At 36.1% G+C, this 15,590-nt stretch overlaps 1 protein-coding gene, 1 long non-coding RNA gene and 1 pseudogene across 4 annotated transcripts in view; 2 read left to right on the forward strand and 1 right to left on the reverse strand.

Annotated features, from left to right (window-relative positions):
- LOC115214225 (fatty-acid amide hydrolase 1-like) overlaps positions 1 to 15,590 on the reverse strand; it is a 260,401-nt gene that overhangs the window by 124,549 nt on the left and 120,262 nt on the right. The gene's annotated exons all lie outside the window — the stretch shown is intronic.
- Positions 1 to 15,590, forward strand: part of LOC115213989 — a 94,025-nt pseudogene that overhangs the window by 38,076 nt on the left and 40,359 nt on the right.
- LOC115213799 lies at positions 7,919 to 15,118 on the forward strand. The gene is made up of 3 exons (XR_003881867.2): positions 7,919 to 8,210; positions 11,468 to 11,701; positions 15,041 to 15,118. It is a non-coding gene; the product is annotated as an uncharacterized LOC115213799 (long non-coding RNA).

Below are 15,590 nucleotides of genomic sequence, written 5' to 3' on the forward strand. Positions count from 1 at the left end.
GATTCCAATAAGTCACAATTCTAAAACAACAAAAGACAATGTTGTATGCACTTCAGTAAGACACAAGTGCATCTGGTGGTGCAGTAGAAACTCAGAGAAAGATACTGAGAATATGATAAAATATAATAATTATATTAATAAATATGAATAAGAATTTATTTTAGCATTTAGCTTCTTGATATTCATTACAGTTCATTCCGGATATCATTACATCAAATATTTTCATCTGAAATGTTGTCTGAAAATAAAATGCTACTGTAAGGAGAGTTAGTGTAATGTTAGTAATTTATAAAGCAAAAACCAAATTTGAAATATGAAAGTAGCATTTGCATAGAGTAGTGTGTGATTCTTAAAAACGGTCTCCATCACAAGAATTAAGTTAGCTGTATTATTTAGCTAGCAATATTTTAAAAATTCACAAATTGTACTTGAAGATAATACAAGCAAATTATCTCCATATAAGAAAAGAATGAGATCTCTCTTAAATATCAACAACAGTTTAATTAATGGTATCACACATTTTGTAGGTAGCTGGGTGACTATACCATTCATACATTACTTCAGGCAGCTTACCATGCCATCTTCTCATGTATTATAAATTGTGTCTATTAATTTATTAATACTATTTCTTTTCCACTTTGGTCACATGGCACTAGCAGGGGAGTTTATTCTACTAATGGCAGAAATTTGTGCTTATAATGTCTAATATTACTTCCATTAAATCTTAAAAGTTAATTGCAATATATTTATTTCATTAAGAAATATTGTTAGACACATATTTGATTCTGAGGGGAGAGTAATGGAAAGGGCAGCTTCTTTTATTCAAAAAGACTCTCAAAAATGATAGAGAGATTGCGAGAAAGATAAAAGATCTGTTGCAACCATGCTGTTGTAGGATAATATCTACAAAAGATCATTGCATTTCTTTCTATATATACGTTTTCAGATCACACCTCTGCTAATCCCTATTAGCATAGACCATCACAGACAAGGATGTTTATGCTTTGGATGTCACATGACCACAAATTTAAAAGTTAACATTTGTTTCGACAGTGACAAAACTGTCAACAAGAATGTTGTACTAAAAGCTGGGAACTGATACTTCTGAGTCCTGTGTAATTTTTACTCTGTAAAAATTAAAAGATTTATTCAATCAACTAAATGCATTCATGTTTTAAACAAGATTGGTTTATTGTTAACATTTCCATCACTCAATAGCAGAGTACCTATGACCAGGGCTGTCTTAGCAACATTATAGGCTGCAGGAGAAATCAATGCACTGGGCCCTATAGTTATGTGTTCATTGACAGAAAGTAGCAGCATACATACATTAGAACTGGCTCCCTAGACCTGTGAGAACTCTGTGCAACTGCTCAGAGTGCTCATGCTTTAAGACACTACTGCTTATGGCTTTCACTGTGTATTAACTTAAGGTTTAATAAAAGGTCTACATTCTAGGCCACTTTGAATGATCTGCTTGCAACATTTGATTTACAGGGATACAGACGGAGAAGGATATTTTTTCTTAGGTTTCCTAAGTTTAGATCGATACCAAATTAAATTGGATTACAGTCATAGGATTCAAATCACACACAAGACCTATAAAGTAAGGATTCAGCTGAGACCTAGAGAGTAAAGAGGAGGACCTTGGTTATCTACTGATCTCTCCTTAAAGAAAAAAAACTTGGTCTCTATCCATTTTGAGAGAAATATTCTCTTCGAGGCTCTACAAAAACGTAATTGCGTCAGGTAATTAAATAGGTCTAAAAAATACTTTCATGTAAAGCTTTAATGAACTGAATAATTAAGTTGTGGTCTTATCAGCCCTATTCAGTTAGAAGTAATCCAAAGAATTACAGTGAAACCACAATACAGGAAAATATTTAAAATAACATAAAAAGACTTTTATCTTTTTACAATATTATTCAAATATATTATTTTTACAATGAAAAGCATATAATTTAGATTTCTTTTTTTAAATCTTGTCGAGAATTAAAAGAATATTAATATTACCTTTTAAATGATATTATATTGTCTTTATTTGTAAAATTTTATAATAAAACCAATGGACTGATTTTAATCTTCCTTTGTATTCATTTTAAGAACTCAATAAACTTGTGTACAGCAATACTGTCTTACTTCTCATTATTTCAGTTGGTAAAATTTTCAGATTTTTATATATTGTGAAATTACAATTTGTCCAGTGAAATCAGACTGCAGCCTTCCAGTTTGCCAGCCTTGGTCAAACTATCCAATACATGCCAGCATGGACAACGTGTTAAATAATGATGATGATGAATATGGTGTTTACATGTTGTTCAAAGTTATAGTTCACTGACTTTAGGAAACATAGTGCAGAGAACAGTCACTGGTATCATGATTAGCTAGTGAGCTTGTTAAAAGATCTCCATCAGAAAAAAACAAACTGGCTCCTTAAGAGAATCAACCAAGTGGAACAGTTGATGACCATTAAGCAAAAATTAATGACTGAGTCCCTATAGGCGTAGGAGTGGCTGTGTGGTAAGTAGCTTGCTTACAAACTGCATTATTCTGGGTTCAGTCTCATTGCATGGCACCTTGCGCAAGTGGTTGAGCTGTGTACGTAGAGATGTTGATGTCATTAAGAAGAAGATGGTGGCGACGAAGAAAGAGATTGCCATAATGCTGGACAGGTGTTATCGTCTGGCTCACAGGTTGTGTCTTTGCTGTGAAATAATTCACGAACAGTACTATGTTGAAACCAGAGGGTCTGGCTTTGTCGCTGAAACTGGCTGTCTTATGTGGTCAGTGGCTATACCTTAGAAGGTCTGGAACCAAAGACTTTGAGACGAGAAATAGCTGGGTTTTTATAAAGAGCTATAGGCTCAAACTGAGTTAAGAACAGGCCGTCTCACGTGATCTTATTTAGAGCACCGATTGGTTATACACTGCAGGTTGGCACGACAGAGTAAGAGACAAATTGTGCCAGCACCAACCAATCAGAGTAGTGAATACAATGGGGTCCAAATAGCAGTCAAGGGCTAGCTGTTATCCGCTACGTTTGAATGTATGTATATATAACAAAGGAGAGAGGAATTTCACTCAAGTGTACACTACAGACAGCCCCTCAGAAGTCATTTTGTGGGAGACAAAATAGACGATAAAAGGAAGATATTTCTGTAGCGAAAAGGTGAAATTAGAAAGAACATTTGTTCATTAAAGTAAAATGAAAGCTGGCACTGAAGTATGAAATAGAATGTGTGTTCTAAGTCGGGTCACCTTAAAGATTGTGGACCATGATACGTGTTCTACGTTGGGTCACCATTTTTAGAAGGACGTTGTGGAGCGTGTTCTATGTTGGGGTCACCATTTTTAGATGCTCGTTGTCTCACGTGATCTTATTTAGGAGCACCGATTGGTTTATACGCTAAAGATTGGCGTGACAGAGTAAGAGACAAATTGCACCAATACCAACCAATCAGAGTAGTGGACACAATGGGGTCCAAATCACGGCCAAAGGCTAGTTGTTATCTGCTATGTTCAAATGTGTATATATATAATAAAGCGGAGATGAATTTCACTCAAGTGTACGCTACAATATATATATATATATATATATATATAATATGATATAATATAATGTAATACACACACACACATACATACATACAATTGGCTTCTTTCAATTACTGACAAGTCTTTGATTGACCCTAAGCTATAGTAGAAGATACTTCCCCAAGGGGTCACATGATGGGACTGAACTCAGAAATATGTGGTTGAGAAGCAATCTTCTAACTACACGGCCATGCCCATGTATATCTATATGTATATAAGTATATACTTAAATTGGTCAAACTAATGGAAACACCTTAAAATTTCAAACAAATTTATTTTAATATGTGGTAGGACTGCCTTTCGCAGTAATTACAGCTTGAATTCTACGAGGAAGTTTGAATTGTTTCCAAAAGGAATTTTTATCCATTCTTCTTGATGCACCAAATATTTTGGCTGTTTTCATTATGCTATCGCCTGCCATACAAGCACCAACAATTTGACCTCTTTGAAAGTCTGAAAGATCTATCATTTTAATTACCTTTCTCTGATGATATCTGAAAAGAGACAGCAATTTTAGCAAAACAAATTAAGCAACACTAATCATAAATAAAAAAAACATAAAAATAAACAAACTTTTGATGGTTTTACAGATATTTCAAAATTATGATGCTATGATGATGCTAGGTGTTTCCATTATTTTGTCCAACCCCTGTATGTATATATTTTTTAAAAAAATGAATAAGAACTAGAGTAATGTTTATTACCATTTTTACATGGCTATTTCATGCAGAACAAATGAACAAATGTTACTACATGTTAACTCCAGGAAAACTGCTTTTCCTGCTGGTTAATGACACACAACATGTGTCTGTTTACTTGCAATAAAACAGACAGTTTGTGTGTCATTATCCAGCAGGAAAAGATGCTTTCCTGGTATTAAAATGTAGTAACATTTGTTCTGCATGGAACAGCCACATAAAAGTGGTAACAAATATTACTGCTTAGTACTGTTACTATGTAAATCTCTTTCAGAAATTTTAAAACCAGATACTTTAGATTGAATAAGAATTACTTTTCTGGTAATTATTCCTCAGTTTAATGATTAGATGTCTCAAAATCCTATCATAACTGTTATTTTTTTCTATGACCAGAAGTATTTTTAACCCTTTGCATAAGGAGAATGGATATATTCTTTTCTTCTTTTACTTGTTTCAGTCATTTGACTGTGGCCATGCTGGAGCATCACCTTAAAGGGTTTTAGTCAAAGGAACTGTAAGCCTAGTACTTATTCTATTGGTCACTTTAGCCAAACTGCTAAGTTACAGGGACATAAACAGCATTATTTCTTAAGTGATGATGGGGGGGACAAACAAAGACACACACACACACACATAAATACATACATACATACATACATACATACATACATATATAATTAGTTAATTTGAAAACAGAGAAGAAAGACATGAAGACACAACATGAGCACGTAGCACATGCAAATTATTAATAAGATGCTCAGAGAAGGAAAATCTATGACTGGGCACAGCTGAGATATGACTTCACTGTCACTTCATTCTTTAAGACAGTTTGATACAATCAAATGAATATCCAACCACTAGTTTAGCCAGGTAGGCCCAAATTCACACATTTACAGCTTAAAATGAACATTGAAATCTATATCTCCTGCCAAAGCGTTTATTAACATTTATTTTATCCCTGCTGATAAATCTTCTAAATCAACATTTGTGAGCTTCTTGAGTTTTCAAGTTAAAGTTTTAATAAAACGCATATCTGTCCTGACACGAGCTGATTGCAATACATTTTTTAAAATAAATAATTGGTGAGTAATGTTTATCTTTGATAACATAATTTCACTCTTTTATATATGTATGTATATATGTATGTATGTATGTATGTATGTATGTATGTATGTACGTATGGACATACGTACACACATATACATGTATGTATGTATTTATGTATGTATGTATGTATGTATACATACATTCACTCACTCACAGATACATACATACATACAAACATACATACATACATACATACAAACACACATACATACATACATACATACAAACACACACACATGCATACATACATATATACATACATACATACATACAAACACACACACATGCATACATACATACATACATACATACATACATACATACATACATACATACATACATACATACATACATACATACAAATGCATGCACACACACACTGAAATACACAGATACCTATCTGTGTTATCTTTCTTTGTTTTATCTTTTACTTGTTTCTGTCATTAGACTTTGACCATTCTGGAGTACTGCCTTGAAGACTTTAGCAAAATAAATCATCCCCCCCCCCCCCCAGTGCTTATTTTTCATGTTTGGTACTTATTCTGTTACTCTCTTTTGCCAAACTGCTAAGTCATGAAGACGTAAACAGGTCAACACTAGTTGTCAAATGTTGATGAAGGACAGAAAGAAACAAAGACACCCACGCATAAATGTGGGACCCAGGGTAATCAAAAAATGGCCACAGCAAATATTATTTCTAGGATCTTTTACGGTAGTTGAACAGCCATTAGTTCAACTGGAAAAAAATCATCCTCCCTCCACTCCACATCAAACTTGGTTTTATGAAGCAGTTTTTTTAAGGCACTTTGTAAAGTTGGATCATGCTTTCACTATATCTGCAGCACATTTCCTAGTCTGAGCAGGAAAAAAATAAGCATTTTATTGGTCTCATATACGAAAATTGATGAAAGGTGGCGAGAACTTTGTAAAATCGGTGAATTACATCTATCTACCCCCTGCAATCCACTGTATCTTGAGATGCTCCAACACCCCACCACCACTTCTATCTTCTTTCCAGCTACTGGCTATAATAACAAGTGTGATCTCTGCATTGCTGAGGTCTTCTTCATTATGCAGTCCACTGATTGTTTAAATGAACAGGACAGCATAATTTTTACTTGCCAACATAAATTATGCAACTCATTCTCTAACTACAAATAACACCAATCCTCCCCAATCCCATCCCCACATCATCCCCTAACTATCCTCCCTTCCTCCAACAGATAACCCTCTTACATATATCTTTACAACAAACAACCTTTTAACCACTGTTATATATTTTCTAAATTCCTCCCTGTTTTCCCTATCCTTTATACTTTAAGTTTTCATAACTTTTCTATCTCCACATACATCCCATCCACACATAAAAATATGCAGATACCCATGCGTACATACACATCTACTAGATTCTACAGATGCACAACATATATGTGCATGTGCACTAATACACACATAATCTCAGATTTAAGCTACAACTACTATTTCCCACTTCACTCACCATCCCTAAATTTTAAATTTAAATTATTTCTACCAACTCAAAGGGTGACACTAAGTCTACTATGTTAACCCAAAACACGTTATCTTCCACCCCTCTCTCCTTCAATCCCCCACCTTTTCCATTTCAAATACCACTCCTATATTTTCATCCTTTGACTCTGTTTAAATGGCTTTATAGAATGTTAGAGTATGTTTACTTATCTATCTCACAAACAACCCATGAATGACTCCGACCTAAATTTCATAAAGGCATCTCCCCAGCCAATTTCAGAACCAAACCTTCTCTCCCCCATCCGCCCTATTTTACTCATTTACTCACTTTACCTGCCCCACTTTACTCACTTCACTCACTTTACAACTTCTGAGGTTCTACTAGTTATGAAACATATGTAGTGTGGATATTTTGAATATGTATATGTGATATATATTGGGTAAAGACTTCCTTCAGTCATGAATAACTATGAGATTGCACCTAGAAAATTCTCCTCCAAGCCAGGGCAAGTTTGTTTATGGAAGACCAGCAGTTGCCCAAGCATACCAGCCTCTCCTTTCCATGCCACCAGTGTTATCCAAGGGAAAGGCAAAGGCCAATACAGCTTGGCCGCAGTGATGTTGCAACCCATTTATACAGCTGAGTGAATTGGAGTAACGTGAAACAGTGTCTTGTTCAAGAACACAACACACTGCCTGATCCGGAAATTGAACTCGCTACCTCATGATTGTTAGCCCGACGCTCTAATCACTGAGCCATGAGCCTTCACTGTGATATATATATGTGAGTGTGTGATATACCAAATTCATTGACAAGGCATTAATTGGTCAGGGACTATACTAGAAGACACTTGCCAAAGGTTCTGCACAGAGAGACTGGAATTGAACACAGAACCAAGAGGTTGCAAAGCAAGCTTCTTAACAACACAACCATTACTAAGTCAATGAAACATCACTCTCTTATCTGCAGTGCAGTTTATGACCCAATGAGAAGCTCTAGTTTTACAAGCTTATAGTATAGAGAAATATTTCAGTTGACTTTGATTCACATGAGTTTTTATCTTGGTTTTGAAACCCAGTAGATCAATTCAATAGTACTTTATCTTAGGTTTATAATTTAGTATTCACCCTTGATTATACCCCATTCTCATTATGTGACACTTTTTTTATGCTTCACTACCATTATAAACTCATTTTTTCTTAGTATATTTTTCACAATACAACTACATAGATACTTCAAGTGAAGGTTAACGGCTTTATTAATTAGCTGCAACTATATTTTGCTCGTGGCTGTGACATTTGGTTGCTACTGAAAGTGATAAGGTAAACTTCAACTTTGATTACTAAATACGAATGATATATACTATTAAGAGACACAAAAAATAGACAGTTGTAAGTTGTACATAACATATATACAAGTTGTTTTTCATGTGTATTATTTGTTTTTATAGAATATTTTCTCTTGTTTATAGATTAATATATTCATAACAAATGCCTTAATCTTGCTTAACAAAATATTGTTTACTATTTTTAAGTGATTTTTTTGTTTATGATTTTCTTATTATAATGTGTATGCTTAAGTCTGCCTTTAAGCTGTAAATATATTTAAGTGCGTAAGTATAACATCACATCTCCACACACACACACCACACACACACACACACACACACACACACACACACACACACACACACACACACACACACACACACACTCACAGGTTCATGCATACATACATATATATTTTTATGTGTGTATATGATGATGATATATATATATAAGAAAATAAGGTGACACTGGAATAAACAATTAATTTACAAACTTCACTAGCTTTTATACACAGATCTATATAGGCATACATATTTATATCTATCGATCTATCTATCTATCTGTCCGTCTTAGTTGTGTGGTAAGTAGCTTGCTTACTAATCACATGGTTCCAGGTTCAGTCCCACTGCGTGGCACTTTGGGCAAATGTCTTCTACTATAGCCTCAGGCCGACCAAAGCTTTGTGAGTGGATTTGGTAGATGGAAACTGAAAGAAGCCTGTCGTATATATGTATATGTACACATATATGTGTATGTGTTTGTGTGTCTGTGTTTGTCGCTCCAACATTGCTTGACAACTGATGGTGGTGTGTTTACATCTCTGTAACTTAGCGGTTCAGCAAAAGAGACCGATAGAATAAGTACTAGGCTTACAAAGAATAAGTCCTGGGATCGATTTGCTCGACTAAAGGCAGTGCTCCAGCATGGCCACAGTCAAATGACTGAAACAAGTAATAGAGTATACATACACACACAGATGAATGATAAACTTTAGTGCATTATTTATCTATATTTATTTCTTTTCTGTCCTACTTATTAATAACATAAAGACATAATTTCTCACCATATAGTTCAAAGGTAAGCCATAAGCACAGCTTCTTTTGAAAGCAAAAATGCAAAAGTACATGTTTATCATTAGCTATATTTTCTATGATAAACTTTGTGAGCATGTGTGTGTCTATTTCTGTCTGTCTGTTTGTCTCCCTGCCTCTCTCTCTCTCTCTCTCTCTCTGTATGTATGTATGTATGTATGTATGTGCGTGTGTGTGTGTATGTATGTATGTATGAATGTATGTATGAATTTTTATGCCCGGGCAATGACCTCCCTCGAATATTTTGTTCGCGTACCACCGGCACAAGTGCCAGTAAGGTGACGCTGGTAACGATCACACTCAAATGGTGCTTTTTACGTGCCACCAGCACAGAAGCCAGACAGCTGCTCTGGCAGTGATCCTGCTCGGATGGAGGTATTAGCACTCCACTGGCACGGGTGCCAGTCATCGAATTTGGTTCAATTTCGATTTCACTTGCCCCAACAGGTCTTCACAAGCAGAGTTTAGTGTCCAATGAAGGAAAGTTGGCATGGGTGCCAGTCGTCAAATTTGGTTTGATTTCGAATTTGATTTCACTTGCCTCAGCAGGTCTTCGCAAGTGGAGTTTTGTGTCCAAAGAAGGAAAAGTACGCATAAGTGGGCTGGCTACACCTCTGGTAAAGGCCATGGCTTATGGTCTCACTTGTTTTGCCAGGTCTCTTCAAGCACAGCATATTTCCAAAGGTCTTGTCACTAGTCATTGCCTCTGTGAGGCCTATTGTTTGAAGGTCATGCTTCACCCACCACCTCATCCCAGGTATTCCTGGGTCTACCTCTTTCACAGGTTCCCTCAACTGCTACGGTGTGGCACTTTTTCACACAGCTATCCTCATCCATTCTTGCCACATGACCATACCAGTGCAGTCGTCTCTCTTGCACACCACATCTGATGCTTCTTAGGTCCAACTTGTCTTAGTCACTAGTCATTGCCTCAGCAAGGCTTAATGTTCGAAGGTCGTGCTTCACCACCTCATCCCAGGTCTTCCTGGGTCTACCTCTTCCACAGGTTCCCTCAACCGCTAGGGTGTGGAACTTTTTCACATCCATTACATGCTTTGACTACCCTGATTTTTTATCTACCCATTTCTAAAAGCAGGATACTGAGGTACGTCAAATGACATCTAATAACCAAGGAGAGTCAGGAAGGACTAACTGTTCTAGTTACCTTCTGGGTGTTCAGTATTCTCTTCTAGAAAGTCTGAATCATCACAAACATATGAAACACAACATAAGTCACTGGTGCTGCTTACCACATGTGTTTATTACTCTTTTCTTTGCTTGCATTTGTAAACATTCTTCCGCCTGTTATCACCACCTACTATAATGGAAGGACCATGAGGGTAGCCCTCAGGAACCACCTCCTCCATAGGATCCTGTAAGAAGTAACTGTCAGTGCACTTTCCCAAGCAGATATTATCAACCATCTCAGAATTAGTCTGCCCTTAAGTCTCCAACCAGTTGGCTTGGCTTGAAGAATCTGATTTGCGATCCTTTCCTGAGGCATTCTAACCATATGTCCATAGTACTGTAGCTGTGGTCTCTCAGTGTATTTACTTATTTATATGTATTTATTATAAACTAGCAGTATAGCCCAGCGTTGCTTGGGTTTGTTTTTTAGTTGCGCTGAAAATGGCAGACTTTGATGTCATGTTAACAAAGTTTTGATATAGTTTCAATCTTTTTTGAAAAGTAAAAATTTTGCATTATGTAGCTTGTTATTCTCTTTAAGTGAACGTTTTTCTGGTTGAAATATACCGAAAAATGGCAACACAGCAGTCAACAAATTGTAAAAAATAGGGATTTTCATAGAAAAAAAGCACCTTTTTTATGTAAATAATTTTTGATCTTAACATGGTCCAATTTGAATTTTTTCTTCAACGGAATGAAAAGCCAGCCTTTTTCTATCATACTCTCAATTTTGGTCAACTTGTGCCACAGGGTCTCAGAGGAGATAGTGTTAGTTGAAGGCTACCAAACCTGCCACACACACACACACACAGACAACTTCAGCTTTATATGTATAGATTTTCAGTTATATGCATTTATTTATACATTTTAAAATTAGCCATCTCAGAAATGATGTGTGAAATACGTTTGCAAAATGTAATCTCATCAGGTAGTTTCACATGCTTCCGATTAAAAATGTCCCTTCTTTTTCAGTGAAAGATGGAAGAAACAATTCGTAAATACTGTCAGCACTATATACCTGAGGACATGTGTCCTTACATTAAGTCAGGGTTTTTAGCAATCCTGGTGGTGTCAGGTACAGCCTTTCTGTTTAGTTTATTCAACAGACTACGCATGCGTGGGAAAGTCAAAAGAGCTATGGAGGAAGCCCGCAGTAAACGTGCAGAACAACTAAAGTCTTTAAAGGAAAAGTTACAGAAATCAAGTGTAAGTATTTGAAATATATATTTCTGTATTTCTCTCTCACATCACTTCTCTTTCTCTCTCTCTCTCTATATATATATATATCTCATGCTACCCTTCCCTTCACTCACTTAAGCTCTTGCCTCCTATGGAGCTTAGGCCACTGACAACTTTTCTTTATTGTTCTTGACTCTTGGTAGTTTTTTCTGCTCCCTTCCAGTTGAATCCTTGCTCATCTTTATCTTCCTTGCAGTTTCCTTTTTTTTATTTAGTGGTATGGTATTCCCTGAGGAAGGTCCTCCTCTCTCAAGTCTTGTTGGCTTTGAATTATCATCAATGCTTCTTTGGCCCTACACAAACCCACATTAGTATAACCTCTATCCTTTGACCCTGTCCAGTATGGGAGGCCCTATCAAGGGGATTGAACATTACTGGTATAACTCTCAGAGTCAGTGGGGCACACAAGCCATAACACTGCAACAAGTGTTGGACATTCTGTTGGCATGTTACCCATTATTTTCTTAGCCATATTTTTATCTCCCTTACTCTTTTATTTTCTGTATCTTTTACTTTCTACTTGTTTCAGTCATTAAACTGTGGCCATGCTGGGGCACTGCCTTAAATAATTTTTAGTTGAATGAATCGACCCCAGTACATTTTTTCATTGCTTGGCACTTATTTTATTGATCTTATATGCCAAACTGCTAAGTTACCAGGACATAAATGAACCAGCACTGGTTGTCAGGCAGTGATGTGGTGAACAAACACAGACACACACAACTAGATATATACATATATATCTGTTTAACAATGTCCCAAAAGATATCAAAGAGGAAAAGGATCCCATCACCTTGAAACGGAGTCTGAACAGATTTCTTCAAGGAATACCGGATAAGCCACCCATACCTGGATACAACTCACTCAACAAGAACTCACTATTTGAATGGACCATAAAAAAAAACTTGACTTAAACAGGATTTAGACAATCCTATCAGGTGGTGCTATTAAGTTAGACATGGCCAGGACCAATCTTTTGTCAAAACATATCTAAGTTTATCTTAGTTTATATGTATATATACAGTGGGCTTCTTTCAGTTTCCATCTACCAAATCCACGCACAAGGCTTTGGTCAACCCAAGACACTTGCCCAAGGTGCCATGCAGTGGGACTGAACCCAGAACCATGTGGTTGGGTAGCAAGCTTCTTACCACACAGCCATGACTACACCTGGTTTATTCTTATTTTTCTCATTAGTTTTTCTTTTTCTGAATCTCAACTAATTAGCCTTGGCTCCACTTGACAAACAACTGATAGCCAGTGTTTCATTCTTATATATGTCACATATCATATTTGCATTCATTCTTCCTTTGCTATCAGTATGCTGTGTCACTCTTACTGGGGTGAATGCAGCATTCAGTGACTAAATTCATTGACTGAAATAAGTACAGCAGCATTTTGGGCAAATATCTTTGACTATAGCTACAAGCTGACCAAAAGCCTAATGAGTAAAACTGATAGGAAACTGAAAGAAGCCCATCATGTGTGAAGCTTGCCGCCCAACCACATGGTTCTGGGTTCAGTCCCACTGTGTGGCACCTTGGGCAAATGTCTTCTTCTATAGCCTCAGGCCAACCAAAGCCTTGTGAGTGGAATTCGAGGACAGAAACTGAAAGAAGGTGGCGATTGGCAGAAACGTTAGCACACGGTCGAAATCTTAGCGGTATTTCGTCTGCCGTTACGTTCTGAGTTCAAATTCCGCCAAGGTCGACTTTGCCTTTCATCCTTTTGGGGTCGATAAATTAAGTACTAGTTATGCACTGGGGTCGATGTTATCGACTTAATCCCTTTGTCTGTCCTTGTTTGTCCCCTCTATGTTTAGCCATTTGTGGGCAATAAAGAAATAAGAAACCCCGTCATATATATTGTGTGTTTTGTGTCCCCTGTGTTTGTCTCCCTACCATTACTTGACAACTGATGTTGGTATGTTTATGTCCCCATAACTTAGCAGTTAGAATAAGTACTTGGCTTACAAAGAATAAGTCTTGGGGTCAATTTCTTCAAGTAAAACCCTTTAATGTGGTGCTCCAGCATGGCCACAGTCAAATGGCTGAAATGAGTAAAAGAATAAAAGAATATATATATATATATATATATATATATATCAAAGGCAACTCCAGGTCATCAGTGTACTCAGGCTCATCACAGATTTTGCATAAGACACAAGCCTAAAGAAGGTAAGAGACCTAATGCACACTGCAGATTTATGTGTGCACTGATAATTTAACAATAAGACAGAAATAAAGTTTTATATGGTCTTTCTCAATTTTAAGTTAAGGGTCAAAATAAAGCAACCCTGTAAAACACAAATTAATGCCTGATTAATTCAAACGATGTGAATAATCGACGTTACATTTGACAGAATAATCTGAACGCTAAAGGGTTAAAACATTGAAGCTCTCACTAGCAAAGTCAGTAATGAAGAATCCTTCTTCATGCACTATAGCAGGAATTCTAAAAAAAAATCTTTCTTCTTTTTCTTTTTCTTACTCTTTTAAAACTTCATCATATCTAATTGTGAATAATGTCTATTGCTACTGAACCTTCAGTCATGTGTGCTTGTTGTAAAATTCATTGGACATTTGAACTATTTTATTGTCTGTTTCTGTGTCAAGACAGTGAGCTGGTTGAATTCTGCCAGTGGTGAGCTGGCAGAATGGTTAGCATGCTTGGAAAAATGCTTAGATGCATTTCGTCGGTCTTCTTGTTTCTGTGTTCAAATTCTGCCGAGGTCAACTTTGTCCTTTCGTCTTTTCAGTGTCAATAAGTACCAGTTGAATACAGGGATTGATGTGATCAACTTACCCCACTCCCAAAATGACTGGTCTTGTTCCAAAATTTGAAATCATTATTTCCTATTTCTGGGAAATGTATTGAATATTGGAATTTGTATGAGCATTTGGTTTTTTTTAAGCATGTTTTCTGAATTTTCTCTCACACCTTTATGCCCTATCAAACTTTTTTTATTTACCATTGTAAAGCAAAAACTTTTTGAAGAGAATTCTTGTATTAGTTCCTTCCCCTTCTACAATTACACTAGTTCATGTTCTTTTCTCTTCTACTTCTTGTTCTCATGGTTCTGTGTTCTTTCTCAGTTGCAGCCAGTTTTTCTAACTTTAAGGAAGTTGTACCTCTGGAGGCTAATTATGCTGATAATAAAAAAACACACACACTGTTCTGTTTCCCTTGTTTTATTATTCTTTCATAAGTCAAATTCAAACTTGTAAATCCAGGAATAAAATATTAAAATACTTTTTATTCTTTTCATACAAGGTATTTTTCAACCCAATTCTTTATATTTTTCAGCTTACTGAAGAAATGAGAAAAAAATTCTATCATTAGACATTGTCCAACTTCGAGACGACTCAAAGACCGTTCATTAAAGCCATTGATGTTCTTCATGCTTATCAATACAAGGTATTTTTACTTTTATTACTTTGAATTTTTTTCTGATTACTTTCTTTTTAAAAACATTCTTATATTTTATTCACTTGTATCATTATAAAGCAAGCTTGAAAGAAGTGCTAAAACTTTGAATCTTCCTAATAAGAACCTTTAGCCATTACCAGCTGCCAGTTGTAATTGCTGGAGGCCCCTAAAAAACAGGTCATTTACAAAGATTATTGGTAATTTACAGAACAAAATTGTAGTAAAGTTGAAAATATAAGGAATAAAAACTGATATATCAGGTTACAGGCCTAGCTGTGTGATTAAGAAGTTGGCTTTGCAACCATAAGTTTTCACCTTTAGTCCCATTGTGCACCACCTTGGGGCCATGGGCAATGTCTTCCACTATAGCCTTGGGCTTCCCATTGTCTTGTGAGTGAATTTAGTAAATGGAATCTGTGTAGAAGCA

Source organism: Octopus sinensis, linkage group LG7 (genome assembly GCF_006345805.1).
Source record: "Octopus sinensis linkage group LG7, ASM634580v1, whole genome shotgun sequence".
NCBI lineage: Eukaryota > Metazoa > Mollusca > Cephalopoda > Octopoda > Octopodidae > Octopus > Octopus sinensis.